General features: G+C 34.2%; 1 pseudogene; it reads left to right on the forward strand.

Annotated features, from left to right (window-relative positions):
• Nucleotides 1-1,611: 1,611 nt before the first annotated feature.
• On the forward strand, nt 1,612-27,180 carry LOC133200020 (uncharacterized; annotated as a pseudogene).
• The last annotated feature ends 181 nt before the right edge of the window (nt 27,181-27,361 follow it).

Below are 27,361 nucleotides of genomic sequence, written 5' to 3' on the forward strand. Positions count from 1 at the left end.
AGACATAAAAAGAGTAGCTCACAAGTCCTTCAGGCATTGGAACTATTCAACTCACGCTTACACCAGATTTTTTTGTCATGCCTCAGTATCGATGGGAGTTTATAGTTTTTGCCCTGTCCGTCCGTCTGTCTGTCCGCAAAAACTTTAACCTTGCTCATAACTTTTGATTGGTTGGAGCTATGGCTTTCATATTTCACATGTGTATTCCTTGTGACAAGACCTTTTTTGCGTACCACCATATTTGACCTTGACCTTAGAGTTTGACCCAGTTTTGCAAATTTTTTTCAAACTTTAACCTTGGCCATAACTTTTGAACAATTGGTGCTAGGGCTTTCACAATTCACATGTGTAATTCTGTGACAAGACCTCCCTTTGGGTACCAACATCCTTGACCTTGCGGTTTGACCTACTTTTGGAAAACTTTTAACATTGGCCAAAACTTTTGAACGATTAGTGCTTCAGCTTTTATATTTTACCTGTATATTTCTTGGGAGAAGGCCTTTCCTTGGGCACATTAATTTTGACCTTGACAATGATGTCTGACATACTTTTGAAAAAACTTTAACCTTTTCAATATCTATTCAATGGTTGCTGCTAGGGCTTTCATATTTCATCGGTTTATTCCTTGAGACAAGATCTTACTATTAACATATTTGATTTGCATTTGAGAAAGTTTAACCTTTGCTAGAAGTTGCCATACGTGGGCATCAGTGTTTCTCAAACACATCTTGTTGTACATTTATTTCTTGAAGCAAAAGTTTCAATAACTAAGAACATACAGCTTTTATTTTAAATTTGAATAAGAATATGAATTGAAGTAAAAGAAGGAAAAAATAATTCTTTTTCCTACCCAACAATTGCTTAAAGCTTGGTCGGCACAGGAAAAACACATTTTTTTTTATTTTAGCTTAATTTTCCTGAATATTGTAAGCGTATTTCCTATGGACGTCCTTAACCTGGCTGCGATGAGGAACATCCAACATGAACTGCAAGTGCAGACTGATGATATTTTGAGGAGTATAAGAGACACACAGCAACATAGGAACTCACATCAGAAAGATAAATCACCAAGATCGCATGATAGAGGGAATTTTAGAAGACCAGCCCCCTCTTATAACTGTCATAATCTAATAATCTAAAAGATTTAGGAATATGAACATTGATTTCAAGAATTGGAGGTTTATTATTGCAGATCTTAGGTAACGTAGCTTTGTTTATGTATCTTTAAATTTATTCAAGGGTAAATATGAAAGCTTAGGGTGGTTGGTGTCAGGTATTTATTGATTTGAATAAATCGTGTGTCATGTGTGCCATACTGACAATTAAGCCCGTCCATGAATATTCATTAATAAATATTTAATTACTTATTTATGTCAAAAATTACTGTGTCGTTTGCGACGATTGAATAGGGCGCGCGGTTCATTATTTATATTCAGTGAGTTCACTGCTTATTATATGTTATTAACTTTTGACCGGGACGTAAATGAACATACAATCAATCAACAAACAGTAATGTGCTAGAGGGTTATTTAATATGTTCATAAATAATTCTTTGAAAGATCAGTATTCTTTTAATAGAGGAAAACTCTCAACAACAGATAACGAGTTGAGATGAACTTAGCCCAACTTTCCACTGAAGTTTGGGTCCAATTTCTTGAATTTAAAAAGAAACTGAAAAAGGAGGTTAAGGAAGATAAAATCAGTGGGAGACTGTTGAAACCATTGAATGAGGTATCGTCGGAGAATTTGCTCAAATTAAGGAATAACTATGTTCTCAATTGTTATTTGCGCCCGTTAATGCTGATTTAACAGTCTCAACATGAGTCTTACCGGCGACCCGTCAGCGGAGCCGCTAAAACGGATGTTTGTGACCGTTAAATCAGCATTAACGGTCGCAAATAAAAAAAAAAGAGAAGATAAGTATTCCCATTCTAATGCAATTTATGGGTTTTGTTTGATGTTAACGTCTTATTTTGTTGCGTTTTGTCAGATGAAATACATCATGAAGGGTTGTGTTTTTGCGTCGTTCTGTTATGGCGTCACAATCAAGAGCCTTCGTTCGCGTTCACACTCATTTCACTGCTTCAAACATCAGTCAATTAGCCAATCAAAATGCGTTTTGTGAACGAATCAATTTTAATTTGAAATTCCTCATATTTTGAATTTTTTAACTTTTAAAAATAAATTTTATATTGTTGTTAATTGTGTCAATAAAGAATCATATATATTTTTTCATTGTAAACAGCAATGAAGCAAAAAAAACTTCTGAATGTCAACCAGGAACATCTGTAATAAGATCTGAAGTAAAGGTAATCAAATTAATTATTTACATATGAAATTTGATTAAACAAGATTTCTTTCTAGATTTTTTTCATGAATGTAAAGAAGTACTGGATAGAAAGTTATGAAACATACCATTTACACATTTGGTTTACCTACAAAATATTTTCAGACAATTGCCGAGGCATTGGAAGCAGAGGAAGAAGAGGCTATGAATTACAACCAACTTATTGAGGCATTAAAGGTTATAAAGAAAATCCATGTGTGAATTAATGATCTGCTCTGAAAATAATTCTTTCATTTCGGAAATAAATGTAAAAAAAAAATGTTAAAGTTTTTATAGATAAAGCATGAAAAATAAGAGGCACTAAAGAAAGAAAACCTATGTTAAACACAAATGTAGAAATCACGATTTTACAATTTCCATTGCAGGAGACAGCAGCTAGAGAAAAGAAAATCAATGATGAACTCAAGTTGAAGAATGCAGAATAAAAGAGGCATTAGAAATCTCAAGTAGGGAGAAAGCTGAAATTAAAAAATACCTAGGCCTTACATAACGATTGCTGGCTGAGAAGGAAATGCGTGAGGAAATTCGACAATAAAAAGTGAGTTTCTTTTACGATTCTCTAGTCGCCCGCGTGGCGCAGTGGTTAGAGCGTCTGCTGTAGAGTCGCGGAGTAAGGAGTTGATCCTAACGTCGCGGGTTCGAATCCAACTGTGGGACGTGGAGACCGGTCCTTCGGATGAGACCGTATAAACCGAGGCCCCGTGTCGCAGTAGGTGCTTCCACGAAAAAGATCCCTCACTGCTCAGTGGCCGTAAGTGCCGAGTATAGGACAAAATTTGAAGCTCTCCACCGGCAAGTGGTGGCGTCTCCATATGAGTGGAAAATTCTCGAGAGGGACGTTAAACAACATGCAAACAAACGATTCTCTAATATTACAAATGCAATCAACAGTTGGCAAGTAAAACGGAAGACAAACGTCCATATTTTAGTGCGTTAAATTTCTCTGCAGGAAAAGGTAAAAGATGTGTTGACACAGGGGAGGAAAATATGCATGCCAACGTTTTAAAAAATAATGCAAGCCAAGCTTGCAACACACGTATTACTCATTGTTTTCATTGGGTTAACTGGATTCCGATTTCCTGTGTACCATTTTCCAGCCACCGGTGTTAATGCATCTGAGCTTCATACGATTCTATGGTCTGTTATAAAAAAAGAGGTTTATGACCGAAGATTTCGACTTTATTCAGGAAGGATGCCAAATCTAACATTAATGGTGATCCACTTGAACATAAATTACCTCAGTGCAAATTTAGTGGATCCCAGCAGACAAGTGACACATGTTTCAAGACTTTTCACACATTTAAAAAATTCGAAGCAATGTCCTTACTTGTGGTTAATAATACAAGTTCCAAGAGCACGGAGAAATAACATCATTCCACAATTAGATCAAGAAAATACAAATATACATGTAGTTGACTATTCAGATGAGGAGAGAGTTATCTTGCAGGGAATTTAGTCCAGACTTATAAAGAACTCAGAAATTTGGATCAACAGGATGTGTCTTCTTTGCTTCAGGACACAGTAAATTTTGTGACCTCATTAAAAGAAAATACAAGTATGTTTACTATTTACGTTTATTATAATAATGAATTCTCAGTTTAATTATTCTTAAAGCAAATTATACTGGCTGCCCCTTGGAATTATATTTTTATTTCAGTAACTTAAGGTAGTAAATCACATTTTTTTAAATGCTGAATTATTAATATTTAATTATTTTAATTTATCATTAATCTCATCTTTGAGTCATTTTTTTCATATCGTACTTTATCACTAAATTCATGTATGTATAATATGAAAATTTCCCAAAGACAATGTCTTTCCTACTTTCGGTATGGCTTTGACAGACAAATCCTCAATTGATGAAGTTTATCAATGGCTAATTCAAGCAGGTGTAAACAGAGAAACGAGTCTGATATTGAATGGTATGTAAGGCCATAATTAAAAATATATTTGTTTCCCCTAACCCGACCCTAAAATCTCAAGTTGGGTAGGTAGGTAGGTTAATTATTTTTCTTCTGACAACGGCTATGAAAATACATTACGAAAAATTGAATAATATCTTTATAAATAAGAAAGAACAAAAGAAACCGATTTTTAAACCGAATATCATACAAATGAAGAAACATGTAATATAATTCACAGATATTATTCATCTGAACTTGTGAAATATCTCAGGCGATTTATTGAAATCGAATACATTGTGTGTATTTACAAAACTTGTATTTACAAACTGGTCAGTCGAATGCGACCGTAAAAAACGTAGGTCCAATGTTGGTACTAAAAAGATCCCTTACTGATGCTTAATGATCAATGGCCTTAAGTGCCGAGTAAAAGTCAAAATTAGGAGCCCTCCACCGGCCCAACAATTTTTAAAGGTATTTTTAAAGCAAAGAAGCAACCTATTTTCAAGGGCCTTACTAAAGAAAAATACACTATACGTCTCAGGAAGACGTACCATAAGCCAATCTTAAAGGATTTCAACACTATTTGGAAAGAGTGTACATGTATAAACAATATTTAATTCAACCATCCCATATCTAAAATGATTAAAGTTCCATATATCTAATGTTATAGTCACGAAGTTAATACCCCATAGATAAAAGGAATGAAGAAACGACATCTGGATTATATTGATCAAGATGAAATAATTATTTAAAGACATATTTACAACTCCTATGGTCCTTTATAATAAAAATAGGATCATACATGAACTGTTTATTAGATCGAAACAAATGAAATGCAGTGAAATTTATTGATAAGTATACATAAAGTGGGCTCCTCTTCTGCTCATGGGGCAGGCTTTGCCATGCTTACTACGTACGTTTATTTTAGAAGACACATTATTTAAATACCATCTTAACACTCCTTAGTCATGGTACATTTCATTCACGAAATGTCTCAAGAATGTAGGGTTCTAATAAGTTAAAGATATATAATAAAATGGATACGTCACCTTGTTTTAATAACACGAACTAACCCTCTGTGGCCACATGTTGTGGGCGCCAAATAAGAGTAAAGCAAAAGCCGCCGTTCTGATAAAAAAAAAATTGTATTTTGTAAAGTTAATAAACAATAAGGAAAATATTAAATAATCTTATTAAAAAAAAACTTTTCAGTCGGCACGATTTAAGTTGGTCGGTCGCGTTAGGGGAAACAAAGGTATTTTTTATTTTGGCCTAAACAACCTTTTTCTGTTAATTGCATGTAATCGTTATTTTGTCCGCATATGAAATTTTCTGTCAATTAGTGAGAAATAGTTCAAATCTATCCTCAACGACAGTAACAAAACTGCCATTCTCAAAATGACAAAGAAAACCATTTATCACAGTGACGGCACTTCAAAAATTATTAGGGATATAGTTAATCACCTACCCTCCACCAGCAGAGACTATACCCATCAAAAGAATTGAGAGCAGTCCTGTAAAAATCTTAAGCCGTTTCTTTTCACCACAATAATTTTTAAATTTAAGGATAAAGATAAATATATTTAAATATACGATATAAAAACAATTTTTTTAAGTTGTGAAAAAATATCTGCTTTATTCGAGAAAGAAATGATTAAAACTATTAAAGGAAATGACAGAATCTAATTTAGGTAACTGAATCATGCAAACTTTCAAACACAAGGTTTTTGAAATTTGCATATTTTTAATTTAGGCCTTTAAGAGAAAGTGATTAAGAAGCTTCTTAAATTGCTCTTATCATAACAATGAAAAATCTTTAAAAATTAAAATCCATAATCTGTTGTACCAAAAGCTATAATCCTATTATTGACCATCAAAATAAGATATAAAGAACATTCTCCATCTCTCTTAATTAGGAAAATGAACAACAACTTCAACTGCACAAGAATCCACTATTGGATTTGAACAGAATGACGTAAGTGTCTATCTGCTCTTATCTGTTGGAGAAGACTTTCCTACATACACTGTTTCAGCAGAAACCTAAATTAGTAATTTTTGGGGGGCTATACCCAACATAATGTAACAGAAACCTTGCAAAAAACTTTCTCTTTCTTGCACACTGCAAGTTAAAATCACTACAGTTGGATCAATGTCAAAGTAAATTTGAATTTAAAACAACTTCAGACAAGGAGTATGACATAAGCATTTGTGTATCACGTTATGTTCCTTTACTGTATTTAGAGATATTTCTTCGGATTATTCAAATATATAATTTACATTTGGTATTTTTTAAAAAGATGTTTATACCAACTCATTTTGGTTTTGGAGAGGGGGATTAAATTTCCAATGGTTTAAAAATTACCTGGACTTGATTACTCCATTCTTACTATTTCAAAGCTTTGTGTCTTAACTCTGTAATTGTGTGTAGAAGGATGATATCACAAAACCTTTTTATTGAGAAGATGTATTTTACTGAAGCATTACAAATTTGAATATAGAACATGGTATTATTAGTTACATAGTTTTGAAGTGACAGGGTACGGGATGATACCTGGTTAGTAAATTTCATACCTGGCGAGGCGAAATTTACTAACCAGGTATCATCCCGTACCCTGTCACTACAAAACTATGTAACGAATTTACCCCACCGATGAAATGTTTATGGTCTGTGGTTTGTAAAATTGTTTTTCTATATGTTTCATCACTCATACAATGCCTATTATGACGTCACGTTGTGTTACGTAATGTTGTTTTGCGAGTGTTTCATAACGTACTGACAGTTTCGAAGACTTTTAGTAAAGTGAGAAAAAGGTTCCATCTCGTTACTTACGTTGATTAACTTTTTACTTATCAACAGACACCCGCAAACCTCGTGAACTCGAGTTGTTTGAAGTGTTACAAAAGAACGATAACTCAACCATGTACTGATTTTCGAGTTGTTTGAAGTGTTACAAAAGAACGATAACTCAACCATGTACTGATTTTCAAGCGACTAGGTATAAGTAATACACCCCCTTCACGTGACAGACTTCAACCAATCGGAAGCAAGGGTTTCATCGAAAAATCATCAAAGGTGGGGTAAATAATGTTTCTCTTTATCTTGGGTGCTCTGGGATGACATGTGATTGTATTTACATGCATCTTTCTTTTCTAATGCAGATTACACTTTAGAAAGTGGTCGAGAATGACATGTGGCAAGATTTTTCAGTTTTATTTTAATTTTGCTATGGTAAATATAACTTTCATGATGACATTGTTCCCAAATTTGTATAGATTTTTTAGTCATACTTTACGTAAGTATTTGGTATACCAGGTCCGATGATATGTTTTGTCGTTCTTAGGTTAATTATATGGGACCGATATTTGCATGTTACTGGATGTAGTCAATATATATAGCCAATGTTATATTGTTTAAGACAGTTTTTTGATTGAATTTATCTTTAAATATATGCTACAAAATACCGTGGAACCATTAAAATTCGCAAGCGCCAATTTTCGTGCATTGCTTGAATTTTACAGGTTTGTGGGGACTTAAATACGTATCTTAGTACACTTTTAATGGTGAAATAGTGTAATAATTCCATTGGATAGAAGCGATATCCTCTCACAGTGTGAAAGGATATGAAATGATTTTCTGTGAGAGTATGAGAGGGCATCAACTGGAACTACTTTTATATATTTCTGTGCAATCGGCAATCACTGGCTGACTCCGCTTCGCTTTATTCAAACCTCAGATGTGATTGATGGAGGAATATGCATTAAAATCGATACATTACTCCGCCGGAAACTGCCTTGTAACTCATTTCATATTTCGCTCTGCATAAAATTCTTCAATAAGTGTTTTAACTTGTTTATTTCTAATTTGTTTAGTGGTTTCGATTTCAACCTTACTTTAGTAGTCGTTGAAAGCAAAAACTGTGTTGTGCGTGCCTCAAAGTAACTCAGATTTCAAAGGTATAACATTTGGAAGAAATTTAAATAAAATCACTTGACTGTATCAGCAATATGGTAGAACACCGTTTACGTCCGACTCTGCCAGATGCAAAAATTACAAAATATTTGCTGACAACTTTTTCACATCTTTGCCATTGATCAATGCATTGAAGGAAAGATCAATATACTTTGTTGGAACTGTTAGATCCAATAGATTGAAAGGTTGTGTACTGAAGACGGAGAAGGAGTTAAAAAGGAGGGTCATGGTTCATGTGATTACAAAGTCAACCAAAATTCTGAAATTATACATGTCAGATGGTTTGACAATAAAAATGTTGACATTGTGTCATCTTATGTAGGAGCATAACCTGTTGGGTAAGTTAGAGGATGGGACAAAACAACAAAGACGCATATAAACATCAATCATAGAGACCTACAATCAGTTCATGGGAGGAGTTGACTTCATGGATTCCTTGACATCTCTGTACAAACAGAAGATGGTATATGTACATCTTTTGGCACACAATTATGATTTCTGCAGTAAACATTTGGCTGTGGTACAAAAGACACTGTCACCTATTACAACAGAAACCATCAAAATTATGCGAGTTCATTGACGAAATTGCAACCGGACTAATCGAGCACAAAACTTAAGATAGGACGGCCCTGCGTTTCTCCCCCATCTCTTCCAAAACATACAGTCAAAAGGCCTGCTGAAATAATACGCAACGATCAAGTCAGTTATTGGCCAACCAGATAGACAAAAGGCCCACTTCATTTGTCACAGATCGGCGTACGCCGAATTGCGCCGGTCACATGTTCGGCGTCAAACGGCTAACTGGCAAATGAAGTAAACCGGCGAAAACAAAAAATAATTATACTATATAACTAGAGCCGAGCTCGTTGCAATGCAACGAATAGGTCTTCCGTCGGAGCTCCGGACAGAACATAGCGACCTTGAGTCAAGGTCATGCAACATTTTAAGGTTATAAACAATCCTGTAAGGGGCATCAACTTCCAATGTTTCAACAGTAGAAAGACAGTAAAAGAATGTAAAATTCCCCTGTCAGTGAACTTGAACTTGTCCAAATAATCGTGCGTCAAGCCAGGACACATTCTGCAGCTGGTTAAGAGCAAACACCATCTGTATGTCATCGATAAAAAAAAATCACAGTCACGTATTCTTTCAGACTATTCATCCAAAACATCATATTCTAAGTGACATCGAATTTAAGTCAAGGCCATTACACACTTTGGATGATATATTTATCATCTTTTCAGTGAAATGCAAATGCATGCAATTTTTTCTATTACAAAATTAAAGACCTTTTTGTTTGTTTGTTTGTGTGTATGTTGTTTAACGTCCCTCTCGAGAATTTTTCAATCATGTGGAGACGCCACCATATTTGTCGATGGAGATCTGCAAATTTTGACCTATACTCGGCACTCATGGCCATTGAACAGTGAAGGATCTTTTTCGTGCCAGCACCTACTGCCAGGCGGGACTTCAGTTTATATGGTCTCATCTGAAGGATCGGTCTCTGCGTCCCATAGTGGGATTCGAACCTGCGACATAAGGATCAACTCCTTAATCTACGACTCTAGAGGAGACACTCTTACCACTGCTCCACGTGGGCGACTAGACCTTTTTGAATTTTACACTTATTATATCAGTGACCTTGAACTTGCCTAAATGACCTATTTTAAGGTCAAAAACAACCTTTGAACTAATTATGAGCTTCCAGTGATACTCAATGACCAAGATATTCCTGAAAAAGAATATTGCACTTTTCTGTCAGTGACCTTGAACTTACCAGAAAGACCTTGGATCAAGGTCAAAACACATCCTTGGATCATAAGCAATCTCTGTATCAAGTAATAGCTTCCAGTGATTTTATATTACAAAGTTATAGCATGGAAAAAAAATTAATATTTATCTGCCAGTGACCTTGAACTTGCGGGAAAAACCTCTATTCAAGGTCAGGACAAACCCATCTCGAGCAATCTGAGAAAAAGTTTCCTGTGTTCCTCCCACCCCTTATAAATTTATAATCCAGGCACGAGTTTTGCCACTTCTTCTGCCAATCTAGTACTATGTTATCTCAAACCGGTGGATCATAAGCAATCTTTGTTCCTAGTATGAGCTTCCAAAATTATAGCACATACAGTAATCATACACTTTTCTGTCAGTGATCTTGAACTTACAGGAATGTCCTTGAATGAAGGTCGTGGCAAACCCTTTTTGTCATAAGCAATTCCTGTATCCAGTGAGCTTCCGGTGACTCTCTATTACAGATAAATGAGTCGGACAAAACTTTGCTATTTTTTTTAAGTGACCTTGAACTTGCCGGAATGATGTTGGATCAAAACCATGACACACCCTCGGATCATTAGTAATCTTTGTACCAAGTATGACCTTCCAGTTTCTTCATAACAAAGTTATATCCTGGGCAAACTATCACGTACAGACGGACAGCTAGGCAGACGGACAGTGTGATTCCAAGACTCAAAACACCCCCACCCCAAACCAACACACTTCGTTTGGGGGGATATATAAATTCCTATGTTAAATTATGAACACTCTTTCCGGCCCAAACCTTCTCCCTGGAATCAAGATTTGAAAAATAAAATGAATGTATGCTATGTTGGAAATTTTCTCATTCTAGTCCAGGGGTTCTTGAGAATATTATTTTTAAATGACCCCATGCGCGGATCTAGAGGGGGTTGGGGGCAGTTAAATGTATATACTAAAGCAAGTAAAAGTAACCATCCCCCCCCCCCCCTAGAAAACGCAGACCCTTCCTCGATAACGCGGATCTGTGTTAAAATGGTATGAAAAGTCTTAGGTATGAAGCTTTAAAAGTCAACGAACCCCCCCCCCCCCCCCACACACACACACACACGCACGCACACAAACACACACACGAAATAGGTTTTTCACGTTTGTGAAAAGAATTTCTTTTTTTTTTTGGCTCGTCAAGAAATTTCTGGGTTGAAATATTTTTTTATTGGGATCCCCCCCCCCCCGTGGAAAAAAAAAATCCTTGATCCGCGCCTGGACCCCATCTAATTTTACTACATGTTTCCGTTAAAAGAGGATGTGACCCTTCATTTGAACAAAACTTTACCAAAAATATTCTATGTTAATTTTCGTTGTTATGGCCCAGTGGTTCTTGATAAGATAAAAATGAGAAAATTTTACAAATAACTTTAGAACGACAACGACGATAACGCTTATATACGCCAAGAAAGCAAACAAAGCTGAAGAATTATGAACAGAAAAGCTTACTTTGGGCCTTTGGGCTTGGGAGATGAGATACTTATTTAAGAAATAAACAACAATGTTAAAAAGTTCTCTGGGAAATGAACTTGGTTGGTACCTGATCAAATCTGAGAAGCCCTTAGGGCTTCACAGGATTTGATCACGTTCATTTCCCAGAGAACTTTTTAACATTGTTGTTTATTACTTTTATTTACATTTGAGACGAATTTTCTGAAAAGAACTGCATTTATTACACGAATGGCCCGCCGTATTCATGCTATGTTGTGACGCGAAGTGACCTAGAAGCTGTTTGGCCTTGAGAGTTCGCCTCGCTCCAACATTTGAATACTTATATTGCTGTTCAGCAGTCCAGTTCAGGAAATATCTATTCATAATAAAAAAAAAACAAAAAAACAAACAATGATCGCTACTGAGAATGATCTTACTATTATTGTATGAGTTCTTTATATGAAGTCAAAAGCGGTGATATCGTCTTCAGTTTACATACCTTCAAAGGAATTTCGGGTTAAAAAGGTAAGCGTGATTTTAGGCTAATTAAAAACATTCTTCACACCGAAGAAAGAACTAATGATCATTTGTTGAACGAAAAAAATATATATATGTTTCAATAATTTTATCTTTTTCATCGCTTTAACGGCTTAGAAGTTCCGAAACCAGTGTCACCGGGACAGAAATATGTAGACAAGATATCATCTCGCTGTGTGATACGGTCACGCCATGACCTCTGACCCCCTAATAAGTTTGTACAGAATTGAACATATTTTCTCTTCAATAGGTTCACCTAAGAAAAATATTTGCAAATGTAAATAATAAAAATTGAAATTATTTTGTCATTTTTTTACGATCGACGGGCCTGCATTTCAAAGAGAGAGAGAGAATTTCTAGCTAGGTCTTTGAATAACAGTGACATCGGTTCAGAAAACCAGGTCCCTAGGAATGTACATGTATATAAAATAGGCAGTGCCTTTCTCTCGGAATTCATCACCTGCTTCTGTAAAGCTCCATCCTCGCTTGTACTTACATAACCGGCTGCGAAGGAAAACATTCTATTTATTTCGGGGATGGGGGTATACGTATAGCGATGAGAGGTAATTTATTCACCTATACGTTCATTAAATATGAAGATTGCTTCTGAGTATTTGTATACGATCGCACGACTTTCGTGTTAATTTATAAAAGTTAGATTATGTAAGCAAATAACTAAACTAACTTTTGTTCTAGATGAATTAAATAATTACTTAGCCGTTTGTAAGTTGTTTTTTTTTAACATTTGTAAGAACCACTTTATTTTAAAAAACAAATAATCGTCCTATTATGGGCGCCCATGATATATTAGACAGGATGTTTAATTAAAATATAATTCAGATATCGACATCCAAGAGAACAACACATTCTTTTTTTCAGTGGCGGATAAAGGAATCTAGAAAAGGGGGCCCGACCAGTTTTGGGTCGGGGTAGGGGCCCAAAGCCACATAAAAAATGATTTATTAAATCTTGTGTATATTTGGATACAAAAAGGGGGCTTGCAGGCCTTGAACCTCCTCTAAATCTGGCAGTGTTTTTTTTTTCATTAGTCAGCCCGCGGGCTGACTAGTTACGGTGGGATAAAACTGCAAGTACGCTTGCATAATTTGGAATTCTGGGAAAAAGATGTACACGACCTGTTCTAAAGAAACTCGTGCTATTTGCTCCAACCAACAGAGCTGACCAAAGGGCGTGATTCTCTACAAACACCTCTAAACAAAGACGCGACCTCGATCTATTTATAGACTGCATTGTTCTTCGTCGTTCTCGACGAAAAATTAAAGAAGAGATTGTTCTAAGTGGGAAATATGATACTATGAAAATATTTCAGTGCTTCTTATAGAAGATGAAAAGTTTATACGCAGAGCACATTTAACACTTGATATATACCCTCAATCGCCGTTGCAAGTTCAAGGATTTGTGTGTATTCCTCTGAATGCCTGATGCAAGACTCCCTCGATCAATACCTTGCATAAGACAGGTACGGGTCGGAATTCACACAATAATCGGAATTCACACAATAATCCACTTGCACAAAGGTCCCAAGACAGTGAAAAAAAAGAATCTCTTTACTTTAATGATGAAAGTTATGAAAACGTCAGAATATCACTTAAGATGTGTAAATTCTTATAATTTACACGATGATAGACATGTACATGTAAGTGCCGCTTGTGCACGTGAACGCGCCCACAGGTGAGAAACTGACCACAGTAGAACTGCGATAGTTGAGAGAAACTGCGCGGATTTAAAGACAGCCCCCCCCCCCCCCCAATTAGAGAGAGTGAGCGAGATGGAATCCAGTATCATTTTAGGGTATACGTACTGTGTGTATAAAATATTTTGAATCTCCAGTATATTACTTTATTTTGGAAGCAATTCTTTTCTTTCCTAATAACACTAAAATGGATGCTTAAATTTAGAAATTGAATTAAATATACATACAGTATGCACCCTCCCCCTTCCCCTATCATGCATTGCCTCGAACCTGCACGATTAAAAACTTTTATCTAATAATAATTAACACAATCTAACCCAAGGTCTACCTTCCTTTTCAGCATCATAATCTATATCATTTATAAAATTTAACAGTAAAAATGAAATTGTATACATTCTTACACGTTCAATGATTGGGATCATAGTGGCTTTGTTCATTTCTGAGACGAACTTTATCTGATGTCCGCGCCCAAGAGAAATTAATTGGAGTTCATCATAATGATCACGATGTAGTTTAACTAAAATTTATTCTATGCTTTATTATTTATTATGTACAGAATCATGTTACAAATAAGAAAACGACTGGGCGAATTTTAACTTAGACGACAATGACTTTTAATGAACACAACATGATGGATAAAACAAATCATATACCATCACAAACCAAGAAAGAAACTTTCTGTATTCCAGTGGCTGACTCTCAGCTTTTTTTTTAAAAGCTAATCTTGTTATAAAGACTTGCAGAATAAGCGAAAATACTCCAGATATTTAATAAAAATCTCGAACCCGATCTAAAACGCGTTGACAAAGTCAAACCAGACGGGTTTAGTTTTTAGGGCATTTTTACAGTGATATGAGAAGAGTCTGATAATTGCGGTTAATTTTAATAAATAAAGTTCGTCATTTTTCAACCTCGTTCGGTATAATATAATTTACTGATAATTTTTTCCGTTAAGGAGGAACACATGGGCGAAGGATAAAAAAGCGGTATTCTGCATGTACATGTACACAACATTGTTATTGTGTACTCGGATTAAACCGAAAATCGTTCGTTACATTGTATTTGGGTATAATTTTCACATGTTCTCAGGCGAATATTCATTTATTTTTATCTGTCTAAAGACAATAATTTCAGTTGATAGAGAAATGTTTTTATTTCATCGTTTTTCCCCATCCTTTTGATTTACACGTTTGCTTTGTACACAAAAGCGTGTGTTCATATACCGCTGTTTCTACGCGCTATCGATATGATCAGGGAGAACATGATATTCTCCAGCAATTTATTTTTATGAAAACACTCAATGAAAACATATTAGGTGAAAATATATATACCGATAGTATCTTAATATCTTATTAGTATATACCTGTTTAATTGCAATGTAACCAAGCGTAACGATCGCTGGCCAGGACTTTTTTGAATATAATTTATAACCGTTATTAAAACAACTCGTCAGCTGAGCGGACCTATGATTTAAACAGTAAAATAGGGAAATTCCAGAGTTCGAAGTGTATTTATTTTGGGCGCTCTTCCACATAAACAAATAAGACCGCATTTACGCGTACTTACATGCATGTACCAGTAATTCGTATCATGGGAAAATTCAGTTTATTAGATGAAATAAAACAAATGCATAAGGTTAATCTTCCTAAACAACACGTTTTTAAAACAATCTCTAATATAACTGACGGTATAAAATAACAAAGAAATAACGGGATTGTGTAAACTTGTATTTAATTTGGAATGAGAACAAATCTTAACCTGTCAAATCATTTATAAAACATACTTCGTTTTCCAGACACTAATTGTCGTGCGTAATCTTCACATGCACTGACCAAGAGGTCACAAGTTTGAAATGTATGGCTTCTCATTGCGTGAGTTTTGTCAACACATGTAGGAGTAGACTATCTAAGCCAATTGATTCCCAAAGAAAACTGCTTAGGAAGGTTTTTTTTGTACACTTTTTAACGGGTAAAATTCATTCGACGCTCGATAGAATTTTCAAATACAAATGAAATATTTAGGTTACTTGCGTCCGACCTAGTATTTTGTATGCAATAATATTGTAAGTTAGGAAGAAAATAATACAAACTCAAAAGTAGTTAATTTTATTTTCGATTTTCCTGACAATTAAAAATGTGACCTCTACGTACAATTATCGTGATAATTATATACATGCTGTTTAATGTTCATGAAAGAAATAGCAACTCGTTAAATAATAACATTAGAGAGATAAATAAACTGTTTCTTTAATACGCAAACAAAGTGGTCTTTTCGGCATTCGAAATGCATTGAATTTGAAGTCAGTTAAGACTAGTTGATTAAAACGAGCGAGTGATAAACAGTAAGACGAAAAAATATGAAAGATTCTGAATGATTTTAAAGTAATTTTTCACAAAGCGCAATTATCTCGATATCGAGAAATACAATGTTTATAAAAATAAAATTAATATGCAACTTTCTTGTAATTCAGCGAATAAAATATAAATCGAAATGTACTAGCGACTTAATCAAAGATATCATAAAATAATCTGAAAGATTCAACATATTTATCCACTCATCACTTAGTTTACAAAATGTATTTGGAAAGGCCATTCTATGGTTTGTATTGTGTATGACCTAAGGTCGCTGGATCACACGCCGATTGATCCCCGGTGACCTCCTTTGCCACGCGCTATCAGGGAGGGGTTACATAATTGTAAACACACAAGGTGAATGTAAAAGGCGGGTACTGAATGGCTGTGAATGGTCTATGTTTAAAGTTTTGTTTTATTTTCTAACTTTATTGTTTGTTTTTATATGATAAGAAGAAAAGGTTATCTTTTTTCCCTGTTAAGTAGACTGGTTTATCCAAATTTGAAAACAAACGAAATAAAAGGGAAAGTTGTCAGTAAATAATTTAGAAATAAAGCTCAGAACACTTCAAGAACCCGATTCTAAAGAATATTAGCATCTAATGTAGCTAGGTTTATTATTTATTTTAATTACACGCATGAAGAGCTCTTGTTTACTTGCTGAATGAAAACGCTTACCTGTATATGTGTTATGCTTCTAGCTCATTTAGAACACAAGACTCAAACAAAATAACGTTTTCTTGAGATCAGTAAGATGTTAACTAACAACTTTAATTACGGCAGCTTTTTCGAAATATTTCGATGTAAATGTATTGTTGCGTGAACAGACAAAAACAGCGATTAAAATTCAAAATGATTTTTATGCACCAGTGTTTGGAATTAAGATTATAAAAGATCGGTAAAGTAATCTTACTGATTCGATATAATTAAAAACATAACTTTCCATTAATTAATAGCTCTTTGTACAAAATTGACATTATACGCGATCACAAATACTAGCTTTGTTTATGGCCACAGGTGGCTAGTACACTGGTGACCTCGATCAAAGGCGTGGGATTCGCGCGTTGGGTTACATAACTAAACATCGAGCTGAACATGGAGACCGTAATATGCATACAGCTAATGATCGTGAATTATTCAATGCATACAGTTTAAAATCACTTACAGTTTGTTGTAATAATAAACGTAGAAAGATAGATTTAATATTCTCCGCTTTTGAACACTATTAATCTAATTTAAAAAAGAAGAAAAGAAAGACTAGTTGTAATAAATAATTTAATAGTGAACCATAAACCACGTTTTAAACCTTATTAAAAAGAAAATTAACATTAAATACCGCAGGGTATATTATTGATAGCAAGTCAGTTTAAGTTATACACATGAAGAGGTCTGATTTCCTTGCCGAATGAAAAACGTTACCTGTTTACCTGGCCAGCTTTCTAATACGTATTACGCAATACCAATGGTATACTCGAACAAAACAACATTTTCATTAGATCAAAAAGGTGTAAAAGAACAATTTTGTTCCCAAGATCCAGATCGAAATATTTACCGTTTTTGAGTTATAAAGCAAAAAGTTTTAAGGGCCCAAGATCCCTAATCATAGGGGCCAGCCCCTTTTAAATAGTATAAAATGAAAGCCCTTGCAATTATGCACAACTTTTGTTCTACAAGTCTTAACAAAATATTTCTAGTTTTCAAGATATAAAGGAAAATATGTCAAATTTTTTGCTGTTTTCTGCGTTCTAACTTTTGACCCCTCTCTAGCGCCATTTTTAATACAAAAATCAAAAAACAAAACCCGATGTGCACAACTTCAATGCTTCCTCTTTTCAATTTCAAAGGGTTTTGTGCTCCAATTATAACCATTTCTGAGCCTTTGTCTGGAAATCGGAGGCATGCAAAATTCAATCAAAGGGGAATAACTCGTGAACAGAAGGTAATTTCCGAATTGTATTATGGTATTCTGACAGTGTTTTGTAAAGTCTAAAAGCTCTGAAAATTTGAACAAAATCTGTTTAAAAATGAGGAAGATATGAAGCGTCAAAGTTGGCGTCTAGGAAAAAAAAAAGAATAATCTTAATCATCACAATCAGTAGAAGGTCTTCCGTTGGAAACGGAAGACCTTAACAATCAATTAATTAAGACCTATCACTTCTTACGTTATGTCTTAGCGAAAAAGGGTTGGATAATGAGAAATTTAATGTTTAAAAGAATCATGGACCTCATAAAAAATTATGTTTAGAAAATAAGAACGGATTTTAAATATATGAATGGACATTTGTTCAAGAAATGCAAACAATTAAAGAATATACCAAATTGGCAAAAAGTGTCCGCATTTTATAAGTTGTTTTATCTTCCCGCCATATTTCTAAGACCGGCGAATTCCTCGCCGGTCATTTCAGATCGGCGTACGCCGGCGAACCTTCCCCGGTCAAATGAAGCAACAAGCCGGGTTACCATAGGTCAAGCGGCGCATTAAGCGTACGCCGGTTTGACAAACGAAGTCCCACCAAAACGGCATCGGCGCAAACTAAGTGGTTGTGATGGGTTCTCATTTGTGAAATGACTCAAATGTGATGCAAGTCTTTGTGTTAACAAAGAGAGAAATTGCTTCGTGAATTTTCACTTTTAAATGCCAAACAAATCTAGTCAAAATGCTATTTCTTCTAAACTTTTTTACTGCATTATTATATTCATGATTATTTCTTACAATTTTAACAACCTTTGGACTTTTTGCCTACTTTTACATGTCAGGTCAATGAAATCCCTTACATATTAAACATATTAACATTATGTTTCATTGTATCATTTTGTTTTACTTTTGAAGAATAATAAATCATTTCAAGTAAACAATTTTCATGTATCATATTTGCAACATATGTATTGGCTTCTCGGTGTAGCATATATGCTACAACAGTTTTTCCCCTACTTTGGAGAGAAAATGACAAAAAAGTGCAGAAATATTTTTAATTGATATGAAGTAACTCTAATATATTATAAGAATTTTACTGATGTATTAAATGCATTTGGGTACTAGAGGGTTAAGTCCCTTGTTCCCTTTCTGTAATTTCTATCATTAACTCATCTCTTTTTTATCATCTGTTTCAACAATATTATATGAAAATAAAACAAAATGACTATATTGACAAAACTTTTAATGAGTTGGATATAAAAGGCATGACAGGGAATGAAATGGACAGAGGCAACGACTTGAATGCATTCATAAATAGATTGATTGATTGTATGTTGTTTTACGTCCCATTCGAAAATTGTTCATTTATATAGAGAAGTCAACATATACCGGTGAAGGGCTTCAAATTTTGACCTTTACTTGATCTTTATCGTGCCAACGCCTGCCGCCACATGGGGCCTCGGTTGTTAGGTCTCATCCGAAGGACCGGAACTTTCACTTCAAAGTGCCGAGTGCATGGCTTAAGAACAGTTGGTTCATATTTTTAACGACTTAGGCCAGTCGCGGCCGAGATTCGAGCTCATGACCTCCTGAAAACTGAGCGAGCTCTCTACCAACTGAGCTACCGTGACGGTTGCATTCGTAAAAGATTTGGACGAGGAAATCAGGGATCGGTCATAACATAATTGGAGATTTTTCTGTTAAGCTTTCTCCAGCTGGAGATAGAGTTTCCCAAAGCAAGCGCTTTACTGAGGTTTATTATGATGCTGAAAAATTTCTTACAACTAATGAGGAAAAAAACAAATATGATATTCTATTTAGGTAGTAAAGGAAACATAGGCTATCAGATGCCGAAGTTCCAGCCAACAAGATTACCCAAATGTCGGGGACAAAAAATATAAACAGCATCAACATCTACAGCAAAATACACAACGATCAAAACAGGAAAATCTTGACTATTCTAACATCAGCTGATAAACCCACAACATTGCCTATTAACAACGAACATTATTCGGCGCCTTAGATCATTACCCAGACCAAAAATCAAACGATCTCAAATGTCAGTATCCCACATTGATTCGGATATGAGATCAATGCTGTATCGAAACAGTTTTTCGCGACAAGTTATCTTTTACATTCCGTACGGTAACAACGAGCACATGGCCGACACATCGTGCATGTCAGTCCACCACCATGGCGCAAACGACAATCCTCCTATCAAAAACAAATAAACGAATCGAAGCTTTAGACAGCGACAGCGATTTAAAAAAAAGTCCTATCTTCATTCAACAGTTGAATAAAGCATCTAAACATGCTACTTTCAAAACCCCGCTTCATTTTTTTTTTCGAGAGTAATTCGTCCCGAAGTATTCATAGGTATATTTTCATTAATTTAAAAAAGAGAAAATTATTGTACATTCAACATGTTATCAATGAAATTACTTAAATGATGCTATATTTAAGTTGCTTATTTGTTCAGATCTGTTGGTTTGATCTTTTTGTATATCGTTCTTATGGACCTATATTCAGCTCGCAATATTGTTTTGAATGATTTCAACAGAGAGAAGGCTAATATGGGCAAAAAGAACCGGGGGAAATGTAATAAACAGAAAATTCAATGCTCTCTTGAAAATATAAAAAAATAAATCCTCTCTCACTCGTGAAATAACCGCCGTATCCAATTACAAAAACATTATGCATTATTATTCTTATCTTTATTAATTTCGTTAAAAACTAACGAAATTACAAAAATATCCCAAATATGATCAATGGGTTCTTCACACTGAAGTTTACCTTTATATTCACCTGCAGGAAAACTGGTTTTGTTTCCAGCCAAAATGCTTACCTTTTCATCTTGTTAAGAGTTTTTACCTCATTATTTTGGTGCTATTTTAACATATTTAACTTTAAACACAACGCGAAGTCAAACACATGTTGCTGGTTCTCCATTTGTAAACAATCTATATAACTTCCTGTATTGTGTATTCACGTACCTTGTAAAGTCCGCTCTGATTGGCTAATTGGCGTTATGTGAATCCAATAGTTCTATGTGATATAAACTGATCGACTCATTGATTTTCTATTGTTCAATAAAGTACTTGTCCTTTTTCTCATTGGAGTTGTCCGGCAGAACACTCCGTACAGTTACTGTTTCAGCACCTGACTCTTTTTCTGCTACTTTCACTTTACAGTGTATTTTTGATAACTGAGTCACTGACTCTTTCGGAATTTCTTTCTTAAAAGGTTAATTTTTTGAAATTAATTAAATTTCTTATTTGAAATAAATATTTTTGAATTATCTTTCTTCTAAAAAATTATTTAGATATTTTTGGAACATTTTCCCACTAAAACTTGACTTTAGGAGAACCAAGAAATTATTTATTACAATTTATATCTGGAAAATATTTACATTTTCCAATTTATTTTGGTGCTTTTTGATAAAGTATTCATAATTTGAGAATATTTCTATATAAATATTTCATATAATACAATTTTTCCTTTCTGAGAGTTTCTCTTCTCAATTTTGTGTACATTATTCATATTTTTCCTTCATTTTTGTTACTGCATCTTGTTAACATTTTTTGTTATCATCTTTACCCATCCAAATCATTTTTGTTATATAAAATACTGAAACTTAAACCTGACTTATGTTGTTCTTCTCTGTCATAAGCACATATAGTGATACGAATGTGGTATGTAAGAGAATCACTGCTCCCGCGCAAAGCTAAGGTATAATCTAGCACGGCCATACATTTAATAGATTATTTATCTGGCTTGCGGGGACATGAAACCCTCTTCGTTACTACACACCAAAATAAATTTCGAGTTGTACATTAATGAAATAAATTGATGAGTTTCTCAGTCAATGTTGTTAACACCATACTTCTTTAAACTTTTTAATGCTAAAGTGGCTGCCACGTTATTGTTGACAAACTAACCGTGTAGAATCGTTCGTGTAACGTGACAGATCGTGCGTGTATCAGACTCGATCGTTTGCGGTTTTGGTCGTGCGTGATCGTGCTTTAAGAAACGTGTAAATTTCGTTTTGTAAGTTTTTATTGGAATGTTATTTGTTATACAAGCATTTCGCTTGTCTGTTTTTTTTTTTTTCAATCCAAATAAAAGAAATGAAGCGCAATTTATATAATTGAAAGCAGAACGAACTAATTATAGCTTGGAAATAAGCAATACAGTAAGTCGTACAATATTGTGTTCTTCGTCAAATAGATATTTAAGGATTAATTATGTTGACTGTTAATTATGGTTAAGATATTTTTTAAATCAATAGATCAAAAATAAATATTTTTACAAATAAATAAACAATTCTCAATGTTTACATAAATATTTAGTTGGCGAATGTACATGTGTAGCGCCGCACCGAGCGGTCTTACATCTGTCATTATTTCAGTTTGCATGAATGAATTTAGTTAATCCTTGTTCCTCACATTTTGAAGTAGACACCGAATTTCTAGTTTACAGTTTATTTACACAACACATCGCAAATAGAAACATTCAGGAAAAATAATTCACAGTATAAAATCCAAGTAAACACAATCACATATACATGTAAATCCAAAACATAAGCGAAGTTTATAATCCAAGTGCTAACAAGTAAGTAACTATGAAAATGAGCAACTAGCTACATGTCTGTTGCGCTATATATACTTAAGATCTGCTCCTGATGATCAGGAGCACATTATAAGATCCTTACGATCAGGAGTCAATACATAGTTAATGGTCATTATGGGGTTAGCAGGGGGTGATAAGAGGGACGATTAATATACGGTTGTGTCTAAATATCACGAGCCTAGCGTAATTAAGGTCTTCTGTCACAACGGAAGACCTGCTACTGATTCTGATGGTTAAGATTATTATTGTCTTTTTCTTTTCTTCTCCTTTCTAGACGCCAACTTTGAGACCTCATATCTCGCTCATTTCTCAACGGATTTTGCTCAAATTTTCAGAATTTATAGACGTTACCAAACTCTATCAGAATGTTGTCATACATTTAAAAGGTCCCCTCCCGCTTTGGAATTATTTCCCTTTAAATGAAAATTTAAGGGGGTTCGTTTCCAGACAAAGGCTTAAGTTTATATACATTTAAGCTCATACCTGTATTATTACAATGATTGTTGAAAGAAATAAATTTAATAGATCGTTATCATATTTTAAATGATGAGTTAAATTAATTTTTTTCTCCTTCAGTTTTTGCATGTATTTGACGTGTTCCCTTCTTAAAAAAAAAACAAACAAAACAAAAAAAAACAAGCCTGCTGCTAATACTTTCCGCAAGTTTGCAGCAAACATTGCTGCAAACTTACCGCAAGTATAAAAAAAAACTCTCTATAAGAAAGATTCATTGACGCAAGTTTGCGGCATATTAGCTGCAAGCTTGCAGCAATGATTTTACCATGCAAATGAAGTTTGCGGCAAGTTTGCAGGTAATAATCCAAAAGCCCTAAAAAGTAGTTTGCAACAATTAATGTAAAAAAAAAAAATATAGAAAAATGCACACCGGTTTAGCATATATATTTTCAACAGTATATAAAATGTAAAACCGAAAATACAAACAGAAATTATCAAAACAATTGAAAAGTAAAAGCACAACCATAACAAGGAAAATATGTTATCAAATTTGTGGAAAAAATTAATTGGATTACTCACTAGTTAGATTTCCACCCCTTCCCAAAATTTAATTCAATTATTTTAGAGAACAACCTTCACAACACTGGTATTTGAATTTTAACTTAGATAAAATGATGAAAAGGTGATTAAGTAACTCATGTAATGAATAAAAAAAAAACATTAGTTGAATACATTTTCACAAATAACATTAAACAAATTGTTCTATTTACTCAGTGTATACATCTGGAAAAAACTAAAGAAGAGCAGGTCTAATGGCTGAAGTTGGAGCAAATATTTACGATAGATTTTTTAAGTATATAACAAAAAAAAAAAGAAACTACTTAAGACCACTGTTCATGGTTTCAGTTTTTTTTTCAATCCTTTCTTCTTCTTTTTTTCAGTTCATTCGGAAGTTTTGGAATTTCTCTTATGGGCTCGAACCATTGTTCAAATTTTTTCATTGAAGGCAGAGATTTTAAGCATCGCCTTCAAAAATACCTGGTCTGTGTACCCCTGTCAATCAAGTGCATTGAGGTACATCATTTGGTGCTAGAACTTGATTGATATTTACTTAATAGTCCTTGTGGATACACTGTACACCTTGTTCGGCATGCACTCGTGGTGACCTTCATATTAACTTTTGATCCTTTGATATTTACCACACATGGTATAAACAATAGAGAAGCTGTATTACTATGGAATGTTTAGTTTGATAATATATATATATATACACACTTTTAGTATTTGAAATAATTATGATATACTCTATTATAATACATATATACCAAATTTGGTATGACTTTTTTTTTCAAAGCTCAGCAAATATTTTAAGGACAGATGATACAAACAGAAAAATGGATGCCTGGATTGGTATATATTTTTTGACCTATTTTGTTTGTAAATGGTGCGAATAATAGATTTCTAAATTATTAGGAATTTTTTAACTTTCTGTGGTGTTTAAAATGAAATAGCTTTTTTGATCTAGGTTTATGGCTCAGATAAGCTAATAGGAGGGGATGGTTAAGGAGCATTGCAATAATGACTTGTTCACTTATTACCTCTATGTGGGGGTGTATTTTGTTTCTTTTTTTTTTCATGGTTTTACATACCTGTAAGTTTAAATCCATTTAAGGATATTTAACTTTACTTTCAGAACATAAAAGCGTACATCCTGGAGAACCCAAAGCCAAGAACGATAACCGCCTCCCGCTATTCGGCCTCGGGAAAAACTTTTAAGTATTGTTCCCAGGCCATAGTGGAAGGGGAAAAAACGAGTATTTCGAATTTCAAGAAAGACACGAGTTTAAAACTTAAGGAGGGGAAGTGTGTGAAAATCATTGAAGCTGCTGTAACACCACAGTACGGTGTAGAAATTAAAAATGACAGCATTGTACGTAGTCTTTTTTCAAACCAGTTTACTCTATATTACATATTTAGTTTTGCTCTATTTAATGCACTATATTTACCACTCGTCAATTCAGTAACTAAAATTATATATGCAGTATTTTATCGTTAAGGATGCAAATGAAAACTTTTAGTTCAATTAAAAAAAAATCGTAACTTTTAAATAAAACACAATTTTCATGTCCTTTTTCTTTAATATATATATAAAATAATTTTTTCAATAAAAAATGTTTTTAATAAGTAATAATATCTCATACTTCTTCATTCTATTTATATTTAATATTTCTTAAAGATGTATATGCCGTATTAAACAGTATTTTTGTGCAACTGAAAAACAAACCCAAATTTCTGAGGTATGATAATCTATCAAAAATAAAGCTTTCTTGCAAATTCGACGAAATATTATTCGGTATTACCAAAGTTCTGGTCTGGAAAAGAAGAAGATATTCTAATGCATATTTATGAAGGATTGACGTTTGTGCTGGATCTGCGCATGTGCGCGGGAAAAGTATCGCGAGAATCATCATGGAGGAAGACGTAAGTTAGCAAGTTTGTTTACAATTATGTAGTCGTTTTAAACCATTTTTCTGAAGCAATAGAAATGATGATTTTCCGTCAAAATATTTCTCATGACTCTTATTATGAAGCTTTGGTAAATACAGCCGTAAATAATGATGCATTCGATGAATATGGAGGTGTTGTCATTTTCGTTTGAGGGGCCCGCCATGGGAAGTTTTTCACTGATGAAAATGCATTGAGCTGATGGATTTCTTTTACTCCAAATGAAGCGAAAATGTATAAGACAACACTCCAATATTTCGAAATATTTATATTATCTAACAGATATAATTACAAAATGAGTTTTATGTCGAACTGTATATATATGGTAGAAATGTCTATAACGGTACCATACAGGCCTACAAATAAGTATAACCATTTGAAATGGGGTGCTTCTTCCAAGGAAATTAAGAAAGTGTTAAGTATTTGATATAAATGAATAAGTCATTTCAGCTCAAAATATATACTAAAATGTACAGGCCGTAATATTCATGCTTTGACAAAAAATATCATTTTAGAAAAGTTCTAGCAGAGATACTAGTCCAGAGAATCCAAGACGGTCAGGGTTGTGACCAAAAAGGCAGCGAGTTTGGGAGAGTGATTCCAGTATCTCCCATTCAAGCCCAGTTCATGTACGAGGAGTGAGATCTAGGAGGGGATGGGGAAGAACAGCACCAAGAGGAACTGGACGAGGGAGAGTTGGCCGAGGGCGACAAAGGCGAGAACAGCACAGGAGATATAGCTGCTGCTGCTCTTACAGAAAGGGCAAGGAATCTTCAGGTGGGTGCAAGCTTAAAGTATTAAGGAAATGTTTAGAGACTTAAATTTTTAAACAGTTTAATTACTCCTAACATATTTTAGTTGGTATGTTTACATAAAGCAACAATCAAACAAGATTTTTAATAAAACTTTATATTGCATATATAGGACAGAATTGAAGAAATGAGTAATGATGAAAGGAAGGAGCTACTGTTGAAAACAGGAGAGCAACATCCCAGCCTCCTAGTAAATTTGATTGAGACGATAATTTGTTTAAAAAAAAATCACAAATGAAATTTTTTTTTGTGCTTATCTTTTCTGTAATATATATTTTCTTTCAAATAATTGTATTCAGAGCCTACCTCGATGAGGTTTTCACCCAGACCCAAGTGGGGAGTCACCAAGTTGGTGCTCATGTCTGAAACACAGAGACATGCCAACACAGGCAGAGAGGGTGTGTTGTGGAAGACCAGCAAATTAGTGCTTGACATAACTTCCTGTAAATAGTCCTAAATATTTAATTATACATGCATATTATGCCTTCCATGCCTAAAATATAAATACAATGAATGAATGGGAACTTTCTTTGTATTTACAGGATTTCAGATCATTGATCCTTGATGAAATTGTTCTTCACATTGCACAAATGTATCGTCAGGATGTACTTGCATTACCACAGGATGCGGACTATAATAAAGGAAAAAGACATGCTGGGTATAGACAGTTTATCCTGTGGCAGCATGGCAGACTGGGCATTGGAGTACGTCGCGATATCCCCAGTTGTTGTGTTTGGACAATAAGGGACAAGTACCCCGACCAGTATGGCCAATATACTGGGTTTATTCTTTCACGTCTTGGATAATTTCATATGAAAATCTTAAATTTCCTTATAATGAAAAATGTATTATTGCTCACTTAAGACCACTATGCAATGATTTGTTTACTGGTATCTATTAAGCATCATCTCATGTACAGTATTTAGAAGATTTCATTAGGAAACTTGCTACAACCAATATTGGATTGATAAAAATATTTTGACTAGA

This window comes from Saccostrea echinata, unplaced genomic scaffold (genome assembly GCF_033153115.1).
Source record: "Saccostrea echinata isolate AGI-Se365-2 ecotype Australia unplaced genomic scaffold, CSIRO_AGI_Sech_v1 ptg000036l, whole genome shotgun sequence".
Classification (NCBI taxonomy): Eukaryota; Metazoa; Mollusca; class Bivalvia; order Ostreida; family Ostreidae; genus Saccostrea; species Saccostrea echinata.